Source organism: Narcine bancroftii, chromosome 10, assembly GCF_036971445.1.
Source record: "Narcine bancroftii isolate sNarBan1 chromosome 10, sNarBan1.hap1, whole genome shotgun sequence".
NCBI classification, from domain to species: domain Eukaryota; kingdom Metazoa; phylum Chordata; class Chondrichthyes; order Torpediniformes; family Narcinidae; genus Narcine; species Narcine bancroftii.
Window position 1 is genome coordinate 22,236,398 of NC_091478.1, and position 12,155 is coordinate 22,248,552.

General features: G+C 42.3%; 1 long non-coding RNA gene across 1 annotated transcript in view; it reads left to right on the forward strand.

Annotated features, from left to right (window-relative positions):
* Positions 1-53: 53 nt before the first annotated feature.
* Positions 54-12,155, forward strand: part of LOC138744280 (uncharacterized) — a 73,181-nt gene continuing 61,079 nt past the window's right edge. Inside the window, exon 1 of the long non-coding RNA XR_011345422.1 lies at positions 54-433. This is a non-coding gene — a long non-coding RNA (uncharacterized lncRNA). The remainder of the gene's footprint in view (positions 434-12,155) is intronic.

Sequence of the window (12,155 nt, forward strand, 5' to 3'; positions counted from 1 at the left end):
CTATTGATATTCTTGCTCTGTTCCATGGCAACGGTGATGTCACTAAAGGTCAGTTAACTTCAGCAGTCTTCAAAGTTTTAATAACATTTCTCTGACCTTATTCTCTCCCAGTTTAATGCTTCTAAAAGAGTCATAAGATTCTGATCCAGGCGTGAAGATCTATCTAGCAGGAATTGGCAATGTGTCAACCACAGGATTCTTCAACTGCGTCATCAGGTTGGAAGAGCACTGCAAGGGTCCAGTGTCCACACACAGTCTGCATTATTGATTCTAGTGTTCCACGCAGCAAAACACTCCTGCAGCTACTAGGCCCTTCATTTGTTTACTACAAACTCACAAGCACTGATTGATGGGAAAAGACCAACCAGTCCACCTTGTCGTACCTGTTCTGGCAGTCCACCCCTTTGTGATGCTGCAGCAATCGAAACAGCAGGTAATTTTTTTTTTATTTGGGGGAAGTGGAAACAATTCCTTTGGCTCATTTGGTGATTGAAATGGACCTAGGGTACCCTTGACACAAGGACGCAGATAAACACACACTATTCTCACTGCTACCATCAGGAAAGAGGTATAGGTGCCACAAGACCCATAGAACTAGGTTCAGGAACAGCTGTTATCCCTCCACCATCGGATTCCTCAGCAACAAACTTAATCTGACTTTTATCTTTGTACTTTATTGATTTTTTTCTCTTTGTATTGCAGTTTGTTTGCATTTCTTTGTTTGCATGTGCATATTGAGTCATTTTTTGTTGCATTGCCAGTAAGTGGTAATTCTGCCGAACCCGATGGAAAAAGAATCTCAAGGTTGTATGTGATTGCCACTAGATTACCTTCACCCAATCAAAAACAGGTCCAGCTTTCATTTGAAAGAATGTAGGGGATTGGCCAGAATGCCACATGACTCCTCAGATTCTATGGAGAAATAACCACCCTTAATATTCTAATCTAATTCTGCTCTAATGTACCTTGTAAGAGAAATTCCTGGCACTCCCTGACCCTTTCAATTTGATCCGCATATGGGCAATATCATCTCTTGAAATCTCAACCAACTCTTCCTGGTTTCTTCACAGTATGGATCAACTTTCAGGTCAAATTGGGAAACAACACCGTCACTACAAACTTGAAGCTGCAGGGAACATTACTTGCAGAATGAAAAAGTTTAGATAAAGGCAAATTGAGACATTGGCCTTCTTTGCCAGAGGGATTGGATTTAAGACTAGATATATTTTGCTGCAACTGTACAAGGTGTTGGTGGGGCTGCATCTGGAGAATTGCGTGCAGTCTCCTTACCTGAGAAAGGATGTACTGGTTTTGGAGTTGGTGCAGAGAGGTTCACAAGGTTGATTCTGGAAATGAACAGGTTAGCTGTGAGGAGAGATTGAGTAGCTTGATATACTATGATTCACCTTTTTTGCTTAGTCTCAATGAAAGGTCCCGACCAGAAATATTGACCGACCATTTCTACCCATGGATGCTACCTGACCTGCTGAGTTCCTCCAGCTTCTCATTTTTAATTTAAATTTAGACATGTGGCCTGAAATGGCTGTTACTGTGCTATGAGTCCGCGCTGCCTAATTAACTTATACCCCCCCCCCCGGGACGTTTTGAATGGTGGGAGGAAACTGGAGCCCTGGGGGGAAATCCATAGAGACACTGAGAGAACGTACAAACTCCTTACAGACAGTGTGGGATTCAAGCTGGTGCTGTGAAGATGTGACACTAACTGCGCCAAGATTCCAGCAGCTGCAGTCTTTGTGTTTTTCTGAGATTAAATATTATTATTGTCTTTTAAGAATAAGATAGATAAAGATGAGAATGTGAAAAGATGGAAGGATAAGACTATTTGTAACAACACTGCCTTAACTGAAGGTTTGAAGCCAGATATTTTGAAGTGTATTTGTCACATGCAAGCATTCTAACAGGTTATTTCTCGCATCCGTACAGCCATGTAAAAAGCACAATTTGCAGAGTACAGGGTTGCAATGAAAAAAAGATCAATTGGTGCCAAGCAAGGCCTGCAGGTAGCATTGTTTTGAGGTTCATTGATTGAGGACCCTGATGACTTCAGGGAAGAAACTATCTTTATGCCTGTTTGGTGCATGATTTAACACTTTTGAGCCTTCTCTCCAATGGAAGGAGGGAGGAAAGTGTGTCTGGGATGTGATGCGCCCTTGGTCATTGTGCAACAAATGGATACCTAAAGAGCAAGGGAAGAAGAATCTCCGGCAACTTCTCAATGAACTGAGGGAAAATCCCCCAGAAAAAGAAATGCAGTGTGGAAAATGTTTATATATGCAAACAGAATCTCAGCCATTTATGTAGTGTGGTCACCATCCTGGAACAATAATGAGAATAATCTCAAAAAGCATTGTTACTAAAAATGCCACAAAGGATATGGATCATGGAAGTTGGTTAGAATAGTAATAACCACGTTCTAATTCTGTGCTGCACGTCCATCCTTAAAGTCTGACCTGAAATTACAGCCTCGAGCTAACTTTCATAATATTTTTGTTTTGATAGCATGTTAGCGTCTTTCATATTCTTTATCCACACCAATAACATGGAAACACCTATTAATTGTTTTTAACCTGTTGCTTTTCTACTGTTGTGAGATAAATGGGCCTATCCATTCTCAAGAAAAAGTTGTGATGAGTCAAAGCCTAAAGGTGTGTTTGGATGGTTGGTGTGATCTGTGTTATTTTAATCTACAAAACAAACAAAAAAGGAATCACCCTGTTGATTCATCTCAAGAATGCATCAGAGGAGAATATTTACCTGCCAAGTGCCGCCATGCTTGCTGTTTAGGGAACCTGGCATTAGCTATACATTGCGTGATCCTGCAAGCAGTGAACACCACAGACTCATTAACCTAAAAGCAAAGAACTGCAGAAGCTACAAGTTTAAAAATGAAAGCTGCAAATGCTGGAAATAATCAACAGTTCAGGCAGGATCTATAGAGAGAAAAGCAGAGTTACCATTTCCAGTTGATAACCCTCCATGAGAGGCAAGAAAAGTGATAAAATGCGGGAAAGGGGGAGAGTGGTAAAGATAGGAAATGTTGGTACAGACTTCCTATCGAGAGAGATTGAATGGCATGTGTTTGTAGAGGGGGGGGGGGGGCGGCGAAGACATTCATTGCTCCTGATTGATTTGTAACTAGAAGAAAATGAATGAGAACAGAGGAGAGAAAAAGAGAACAACCTTGGAACTGTATGTCACAAAAAATAGCACTTTCAAAAAAATCTGAAATAGAAAAGTGCTGAAAATACGCAGCATCTGTGGAGAGGAATGGGGTTATTATTTCATGTTGGTGACCTGCAGTTCAAGGGAGAACTCCTGCAGTTCCGAACCAATGTTATAAACTTAAATAAGGCCAATTACAAATGTGCGATTGGTAGAGTTGTCTGGAGTGGGCTGGGTAAATGGACGAGAATGATTCAGTGGATGAGTAGTGGCAGATATTTGAACAGCTGGTTTGCAGCACTCAGCGAAATTTATCCCAGTTGGGGAAGGACACCACAGGAAAGATGAACCATTCATGGTAAACAGATGGCAAAGAAAATATTTTTTTTAAAAAACAGAACATACAAATAAATGGCCACGGTCTAGTGGTAGACCAGGGGGCAAGGAATTTTATAGGAGGCAACAGTTGAGATTCATTGGGCTAAAATCTGGCACAAAATGGCAAGTCCTATCATGAATGGCTAAAGAAATTAGATCCATTTTCTTTGAAGTTTCGGAGAATGAGGGGTGATCTCATTGAAACGCGTAAAATCCTAAAGATGTATGACAGAGTCATTGAGATGTTTCACTAGTGGGGGAATCTTGAATGTGGAAATATTGTTACAACAAAAAAATTGGCGGATAAATGAATAGGATAGGTTTAGAGAGATATTGGCCAAATACATATTGGCATGGGCGAATTGGGAAGAAGGGTGTTTCCATGCTGAATGACTACAAGGAGGTGTGTGGGAACTTCTCTCAGAAGATGCTGATTCTCTGGAATTCTCTACTGCAGGCGTCTGAAGCCTAAGTGACTTGGGATAGTTAAAGCTATTCACCAAGTTCAAGTTTATTATCAGATGTACTGAGGTGCAGTGAGAAAGTTGGTTTGGAGAGCACTCCAGCTAGTCATCTCATACATAGTACAGCAAGTAAAGCACTGTACAAAATGCAGAGATGCAGAGAGAGATCAGTTAGCACAGATCAAAGGAATATTATTTTTCTAGTGTGAATACAGCGGGAAAGAAAGTGTCCTTGCATCTGGTGATATGTGATTTCACACTTGTGAATCACGTCAAGCCAAGTTTATTGTCAAAACACACATACAGACTAACAATACACATGCAAGACAAGTATTTATATATACAAGTAAATATTGTTTCATGAATATGAGAGTCTCAGATGGTTAGTGTGAGCAGTTCCTCTGGTTGTTCAGTATTCTCACTACCTGTGGGAAGAAGATGTTCCTTCGCCTAGAGGTGCTGGCTATGATATTTAGAATGTTGGCTGCTGGAGGTATAGTTGGAGTAGAATGGGGTTTTTGTGTGATGGTTTGAGCAGAGTTTTCAACCCCCTGAGTTCATAATCTATGTTCAGAGTTTGGGTCAGTTGTCATCTTTCCAAGTTTGTTGATGATACGAAACCAGGTGCAATTATGAGCAGAGAGGAGAATATAAAGATGTGAACTAGCTGAGTGGTCAAAAGCATGGCAGATGCAATATAATGTGGGAAAATGTGAGGCAAAGCAAACAGAAAAGCAGAGTGCTGATAAGGCCAAACTGCAGGGTTCAGCGAGTGATTAGGGAAGACAAATTATATATTGGCCTTTTATAGAATGTGAGTACAGAATTAAAAATGTCTTAATGTGCTGCTATTAGGTCCTATGGAGACCACACCTAGAGTATTATGTTCAGTTTTGGTGTTCTAATTCAAAAAGGGATTTTCTTGATTTTAGGGAATACATTGAAGATTTGTTGGACAGTTTTACTGTATAAAATGAGATTGAGTTGGCTTACATTCACTGGGGTTTAGATTCATGAAAGGCGATTTCGTCAAAACGTAAAAATCCCACAGGCTTGACAATAAATATCTTTAGTCAAAGAATCTCGAAGCAGAAAAGCACAATTTAGGAGGGAGATAATGGGGAATCATCACTCAGAGATAATGAATCCTCAGAGTTCTCTACCTTGGAGGCCTTTTGAAGGACAGTTATTGAGTTTATTCAAAATAAACATTGATAGATTTCTGGATACTTAGCGAATCAAGGGCTATGGAGATAGGACTGGAAAATTTGTTTTATATGGAAGATCAGCCATGAAAGGCAGGAGAATCTTGCAGAATGATTTGGCCTTCTCTGACTCCTATTTCACGTGTATGTTTTCAAACTGGTTGTGTGAAATTATTAAATTCCTTATTTAGGGCCATAGCATGCCCAGTTGGTAGATGAGATCTATCCCTCATTAACCCTTTAGTGCTTTGATATTGCTTGAATCAGAATCAGGATTTATTGTCATGAACAAGTCGCCAAATTCGTTGTTTTGCTGCAGCGTCACAGTGTAAACATTTATATTATAACCATCTTACATTTTACTATTAAAAGAATAACAATAAGAGTGCAGTGTCTGGTTAATTGATTATTCAGGAATCTGATGGCCGTGGGGAAGAAGCTGTCCTGGTCTGCTGAGTGCTCGTCTTTAGGTTCCTGAACCTTTTCCCTGATTGTACAGAGTGAGGGGCGCATGTTCTGGGTGGTGGGGCTCTTTTGAAGATAGATGCTGCTTTTTTAAGACACCACCTCATGTAGATGTCTTCGATGGAGTGCCTGTGATATCGCAGGCCGAGTTAACAACCCTCTGGAGTTTATTCTTGTCCTGAGAGTTGGCGCCTCCAAACCAGCGACGCTAGCAGCCGAATGCTCTCCACGGTGCAAGACATACCGAATCTCTTCAGACACCTCACAAAGTATAGCCACTGGTGAGCCTTTGTGATTGCATCATCGTGGAGGCTCTAGGACAGATCTTCGGAGATGTTGACACCGAGGAATTTGAAGTTCTTCATCCTCTCCACTACTGAGCCCTCGATGAGGACTGGGTTATGTAAAGGTCAGAGCAGGACATTTGCAGAATACCCCGATTTCCTTCAGCTGTTGAAGGACACAGAGGTAATCTCAAGATGAAGAGGGCTTACAGGTATCCCAATGCCTCAATCTGGCCAGACTCTCTTAGCATTTTAATTATATATTTTGGAAAGTGATTTGCATCCTGCTGCAAAAAAACATCAGTCTCATAATCCTGTTTTACTTGCAATTCGAGGTCGGGCTCATTGCTGACTAAAGGCTTAGACGGCTGAAATTTTATCACAAAACCTTTAAATCAAACTTGAAAATATAAATACCTCAAGTTAAATTGCAGCTCCGAGATTGTTCATTTATCAAACTGTGAGTCTGTGCACACCTCACTTAATGCAAAAAGATGCACTTTTACTTTTGTCCTTTAACGTCCTCTGGAACATGCAAGGCTGCAGGGAGTGGCCAACCTAGCCAAGTCCAAGCTCCCATCCATTGAAGACCTCTATGTGAGGAGGTGCCTCAAGAGAACACCCAACATCGTAAAGGGCCCCCATCAACCTGGTCACTACCTCATCTTACTGCTCCCTTCAGGCAGAAGATCCAGAAGCCTGAACCTAGCACCTTTGGGTTCAAAATCAGTTTTGAACATTTAACTACTCTGGAGCCATCATAAGATTTGCCTGCATTACTGAAGCATCACTTTTTTTTTGTCTGCTCTTGCACTCGTGCAGCTGTGAATATTTATTTCTCTGTCATAGAACATCACAGAACCAAAACCGGCCCTTCGGCTCTTCTAGACTCTGCCGAACCATTTTTCTGCCTACACCCAGACAATATCCCTCCATACTTCTCCTGTCCATGTTCCTGTCCAAATTTTTCTTAAATGTCAACATTGAGCCTGCATTTATTACTTCAGCTGACAGTTTGTTCCACTCCCCCACCGCTCTCTACATGAAGAAGTTCCCCCTAATGTTCCTTTTAATTTTTTCTTTCATCTTTAACCCATGTCCTCTGGTTTGTATCTACACTCAGTGAAGAAAACCTGCTTGCACCTATCTATAACCATCATAATTTTGTATCCCTCTATCAAATTTCCCCTCATTTGTCCTTTGATATTTATTAGTGCTTTTTTTTGTCTTGGTATATTGTGGAAATGTAATTTTACTCGTGTAGTTGGTGTATCGTGTGTACTTGAATGGGTGGAGCAGGTAAGAATTTTGGTGCATCTGTACATTGTACAGTGAAACCTCATTAGAACACGATTCGTTAATATGCGGAATCGCTTATAGCACGGGTGTGTGTGGACCCCAAACATTGATTTTAGGAGGTCAGGCGAACAGCCACAAACTCAAAAATGGACACTTATGACTCATTTACAAGATGTGTCTGTTAATATGTGGAGTTTAAAGAACTTATTATAGGGTTTGAGTCACAGTACCCCTGAGCATAAAGCCCTCCAAAAGGTAGTGGACACAGCCCAGGATAGCAAAGGCAAACCCTCCCCAGAATTGTGTACATCTACAGGGAACGTTGCCATTGGAGAGCAGCAGCAATCATCAAAGACCCTCACCACCCAGCACATGCTCTGTTCTCGCTGCTGCCATCAGGAAAGAGGTATCAGTGCCACAAGACTCACACCACCATGTACAGGAACAGCTGCTACCCCTCCTCCATCAGACTCCTCAACAACAAACTCAATCAGAGACTCATTTAAGGACTCTTGTGCCTGTATTACACGGGCAGTTTGTTTACACTTGTTATCTGTTTATAGTTCTTTGTTTATGCTAAATACAGTTTAATTTTGCACTACTAATGAGTGGTAAACGTATATGCATCTGTTTCGCGACTCGGCTGCAATGCGGTATGAAATCTTGGACCCCAACTACCGCGTTCTAACGAGGTTTTACTGTACTTGTGTAAGTGACAACAAACTCACACTGGCATGTCATTTTGAAGGGAGGTCTTCCAGTGACCTCACCCAGAGCCACCATGGAACCTTTCCAATGCTGGCTTGTACACGAGTAGGCAATTGATTTTTAGATAGGCTAGGAAAGACAATGGAAGTTGTTGAGTCATTATATACAGAAACGGGCCCTTTGGCCTACCATGTCAAAGCTGTCAATCAAGTACCATCCCACTTAGTCCATGCCAACATCAGACATCCATTTATACTAATGCTGCACAAATCGCACTTTATCCTCCCACATTAGCTGCCAGATTCTTCCACTCACACACTAGGGGCAATTTACAGTGGGTAATAAACCACCTTGCACCTCTTTGGAATATGGTACGAAAGCCACATGATCACTGAAAACATCTGAACTTCCGAGGGGAAGATGTCAGAGCTAGTTTTTTTTTACAAGAGTGGTGGGAACCTGGAATGTACAGCCAAGGGTGGTAGTGGAGGCATTCAGATGCCTGCCAACAATTTTCCATACCTTGAGGAAGGCCTCAAGCCTGAAATGTCGATTGTGTTTTTATCTTTGCTACATAAATGACACTGTTTGACCTGCTGAATTTCTCTTGCATTGTTCTATGTACCATACACAGAGCATCAGGTGCTGACTGTTGACTTCAGGAAAGGAAAACCAGAGGTATACAATCCAGTGATCATTGGGAGGGTCAGAGGCGGAGAGGGTGAGCAAATTTAAGTTCTTGGGAGTTACTATCTTGGAGGATCTTTCTTGGACCCAACACACTAATGGCATCATGAAGAAAGCACGTCAGCGCCTCTACTTCCTCAGGAGTTTGCGGAGGTTTGGTACGACACCAGAAACCCTGGCAAATTTACACAGAGGAGTGGTGGAAAGTGCGCTGACCAGCAGCATCACAGTCTGGTATGGGAACACCAATACCCCTGAGCATAAAGCCCTCCAAAAGGTAGTGGACACAGCCCAGGATAGCAAAGGCAAAACCCTCCCCACTATTGTGTACATCTACAGGGAACGTTGCCATTGGAGAGCAGCAGCAATCATCAAAGACCCTCACCACCCAGCACATAATCTGTTCTCGCTGCTGCCATCAGGAAAGAGGTATCAGTGCCACAAGACTCACACCACCATGTACAGGAACAGCTGCTACCCCTCCTCCATCAGACTCCTCATCAACAAACTCAATCAGAGACTCATTTAAGGACTCTTGTGCCTGTATTACACGGGCAGTTTGTTTACACTTGTTATCTGTTTATAGTTCTTTGTTTATGCTAAATACAATTTAATTTTGCACTACTATTCCTGCTACGCCTGCAGGAAAAAGGAATCTCAGGGTTGTATGTGATGTCAAGTACGTACTCTGACAATCAATCTGAAATTTGAGGTCAGGATGGAACCTAGGTTATTGATGCAGTAGGATCTATGATGAGTGATTTGTTGGGACAGTGTTAAGATATTGGAGGGACCTTTGTATGGCCTCTCGACGTTTTTCACCCTCCTTTTTGTACTCGTGTCAACGATGAATTCAGGTCATAGGATGGAAGCATGCTTCCTGTCTTTACTCTGGGAAGCTGCTGTCATGTATTGTGAGTGACCCAGCTAAACATCTCATTCGTAGTACAAGTAAGGCACAGTAGGAAAGTCCATTTACTGGGAGAGATCAGTTGTTACAGGGAAAGGGCAGCATAATGTTACTATTTTGTTCACCCACATGTCTGATAATGGTGGGGGGGGGGACTGACCTTGAATGTGGTGCTCTGAAATCTCACACCTGTGAATCTTTATCCTGCTGGGAGTAGGGTGAAGAGAGTGGGCTGCATTTCCAAGGCCGTGGGAGTTATAAATGGAGTCGATGGAGGGGAGGAAAGCGTGTGTGATGGTCTGAACTACCTTCACAACTCTCTGCAGTTTCTTGGGTGGAGCAGTTCCTGTCCCACACAGTGATGCATAATTCTGACACTGAGGTTCAACTCTAACGATCAACTCAAATCTTTGAGCACCCCATTCATTATTGCTGACACAATTTCTCAAGCTTCTCAGGAAAGTCAACATTTTGCTCTCCAAAGGAATGGGTCCAAATCTTTGGCAGTGAATGTATTCCCTCTGTCTTACTCCAGTAAACTTCAGTTTATGACCTCCTGAAATGATTTCTAGTGAAATTTGTGGAATATCATAATTACCTTCCTCTGACATAAGAAATTAAACTGCTACTTTATGATTCATTCTAAATTTGAATCCTCTAAAATATTCCCTCTATTCAGTACACTTGGTGGAGTAAATTCACAGCCATTTCCTTGATCTTTCTTTTACAAGCTTGGGCACGCATTCACATTAATCTCCAAAACTGGAGATTTTGGTTTCAAATCCAACTCTGGTGGGAGCAGCCATAAATCCAAGCTCTTCAGCATGTACAATTTTTGTCTACAAAGCAGTATTTTCCTCATTAATTATGCTGGCAGATCTTGAGAAGCATGTAAAAAAAAAAATCAATGAATTTAATGGCATTGTTGCAGCGTCAATTAATCACTGAATTCTTCTCCACATCTTCACCATAAGGCTCCAATTAGGGCCAATTTTCTTTCGTCCTCTACCACAAGGACATAAAACATTGACATGCTGCTTTCCTATCACTTGCCAATTTATAAATGAGGATGGATATTTTGACTATAATGCATCGGGGATAATAACGGTTGTAAAGGACCCGAGTTCTAGACAATTGCCTGGATCGAGATGCAGACTTGATTAACACTGAAATGTAAACAAATGCGGTGGGTGGGACACATCATCAGAATGGACAACCACCATATGTCTTGCCAGCTGCTCTATAATGAACTGAAAACCTCAAGGTCGTCCACGCAAGCATCATAAAGACACTGTGAAGGAAACTCTACGCCTCTGTGACATCCTACCAAGAGAACTAGAAGCTCCGGCTGCTGATAGATCCCGTTGGCGAGCCCTGTGCTATGAAGCCTACACCAGTTTTGAAGACAGGCACTGCCAAAAACTGATGGAAAACCATGAGCAGCGTCACAAAGCAGCAGCAGTCACAGTTATTGCCCCCGTTGTGCCCCCAGTGGACCTTCATGTCCACAGATGAACTGCACAACAAAGTGTCTTCTTCGAACCGAAGGACTACCAATATATTAAAAAATTAACAAAGTCTTCAAATAAATATTCTATAATAAATAATGAGTAAAAGTCCTTAAATAAGTCTTTGAATAAGTCTGTTGTTGAGGAGTCTGATAGTGGAGGGGTAGCAGCTATTCCTGAACCTGGTGCCATAGGTTTTGTAGCACCCATACCTCTTTCTTGATGGCAGCAGCAAGAACGGAGCATGTCTTGGGTGACGGGAATCCTTAGTGATTGCTGCTCTCTGACGGGACTGTTCCATGTAGATGGTCTCGATGGTGGGGAGAATTTTGCCTGTGATGTGCTGGGCTGGGTCCACTACCTTTTAGAGGGCTTTCTGCTCTGAGATATTGGTGTCCCCCTACCAGGGTGAGATGCAGCTGGTCACCACACTTTTCACTAGACATTTATTAGCCTTGTGGGTTCAGCTCCCGAAATCAGGTGGCTCCAAACTAAATTACAATCGACTGGAGAAACTTGGTGGTTAAGCAGCATAAGTGCACAAAAAAAGAATGGTCAATATTTTGAGCCCAGTAGTAAAATTTTTGAATTTCAGGTAGAGTCCACTCTCCTCTTCTGTACTGCTTCCCCCCCCCCCTTTTTTTTGTTACCTATCCCACCTATTTACCCTCTCCTCTTTGATTCCATCCCCATCCACCCGTCTCGCCAGTGGATTCTTCCACTCTCCACCCCTCAACCTCCCTTCTTTTCCATCTGGTCCTTCCTTATACTTCCATTCTCATCTCTTATCAGATTCCAGCATTGACAGCCTTTTTCTTCCAATCACCCACATCACCCTGAATGATTCATCTTCCTCCTCCTGACCCCTAATTTTTTTTTCTTGTCATTTTTCCTTTGTCTGGCATGTGCATTCCTCTGCCTACGCCTGCTATGCTTCACCTACACCAATGCCAAATAGGCATAGGGCCCCATCTCATCCCTCCTACCCTGTCCTCTTTACCCTGGCTTCCCTAGTGGTTCAACCATTCTCATGACATCAGCCATCCTTTGTTCTCCCACGGATG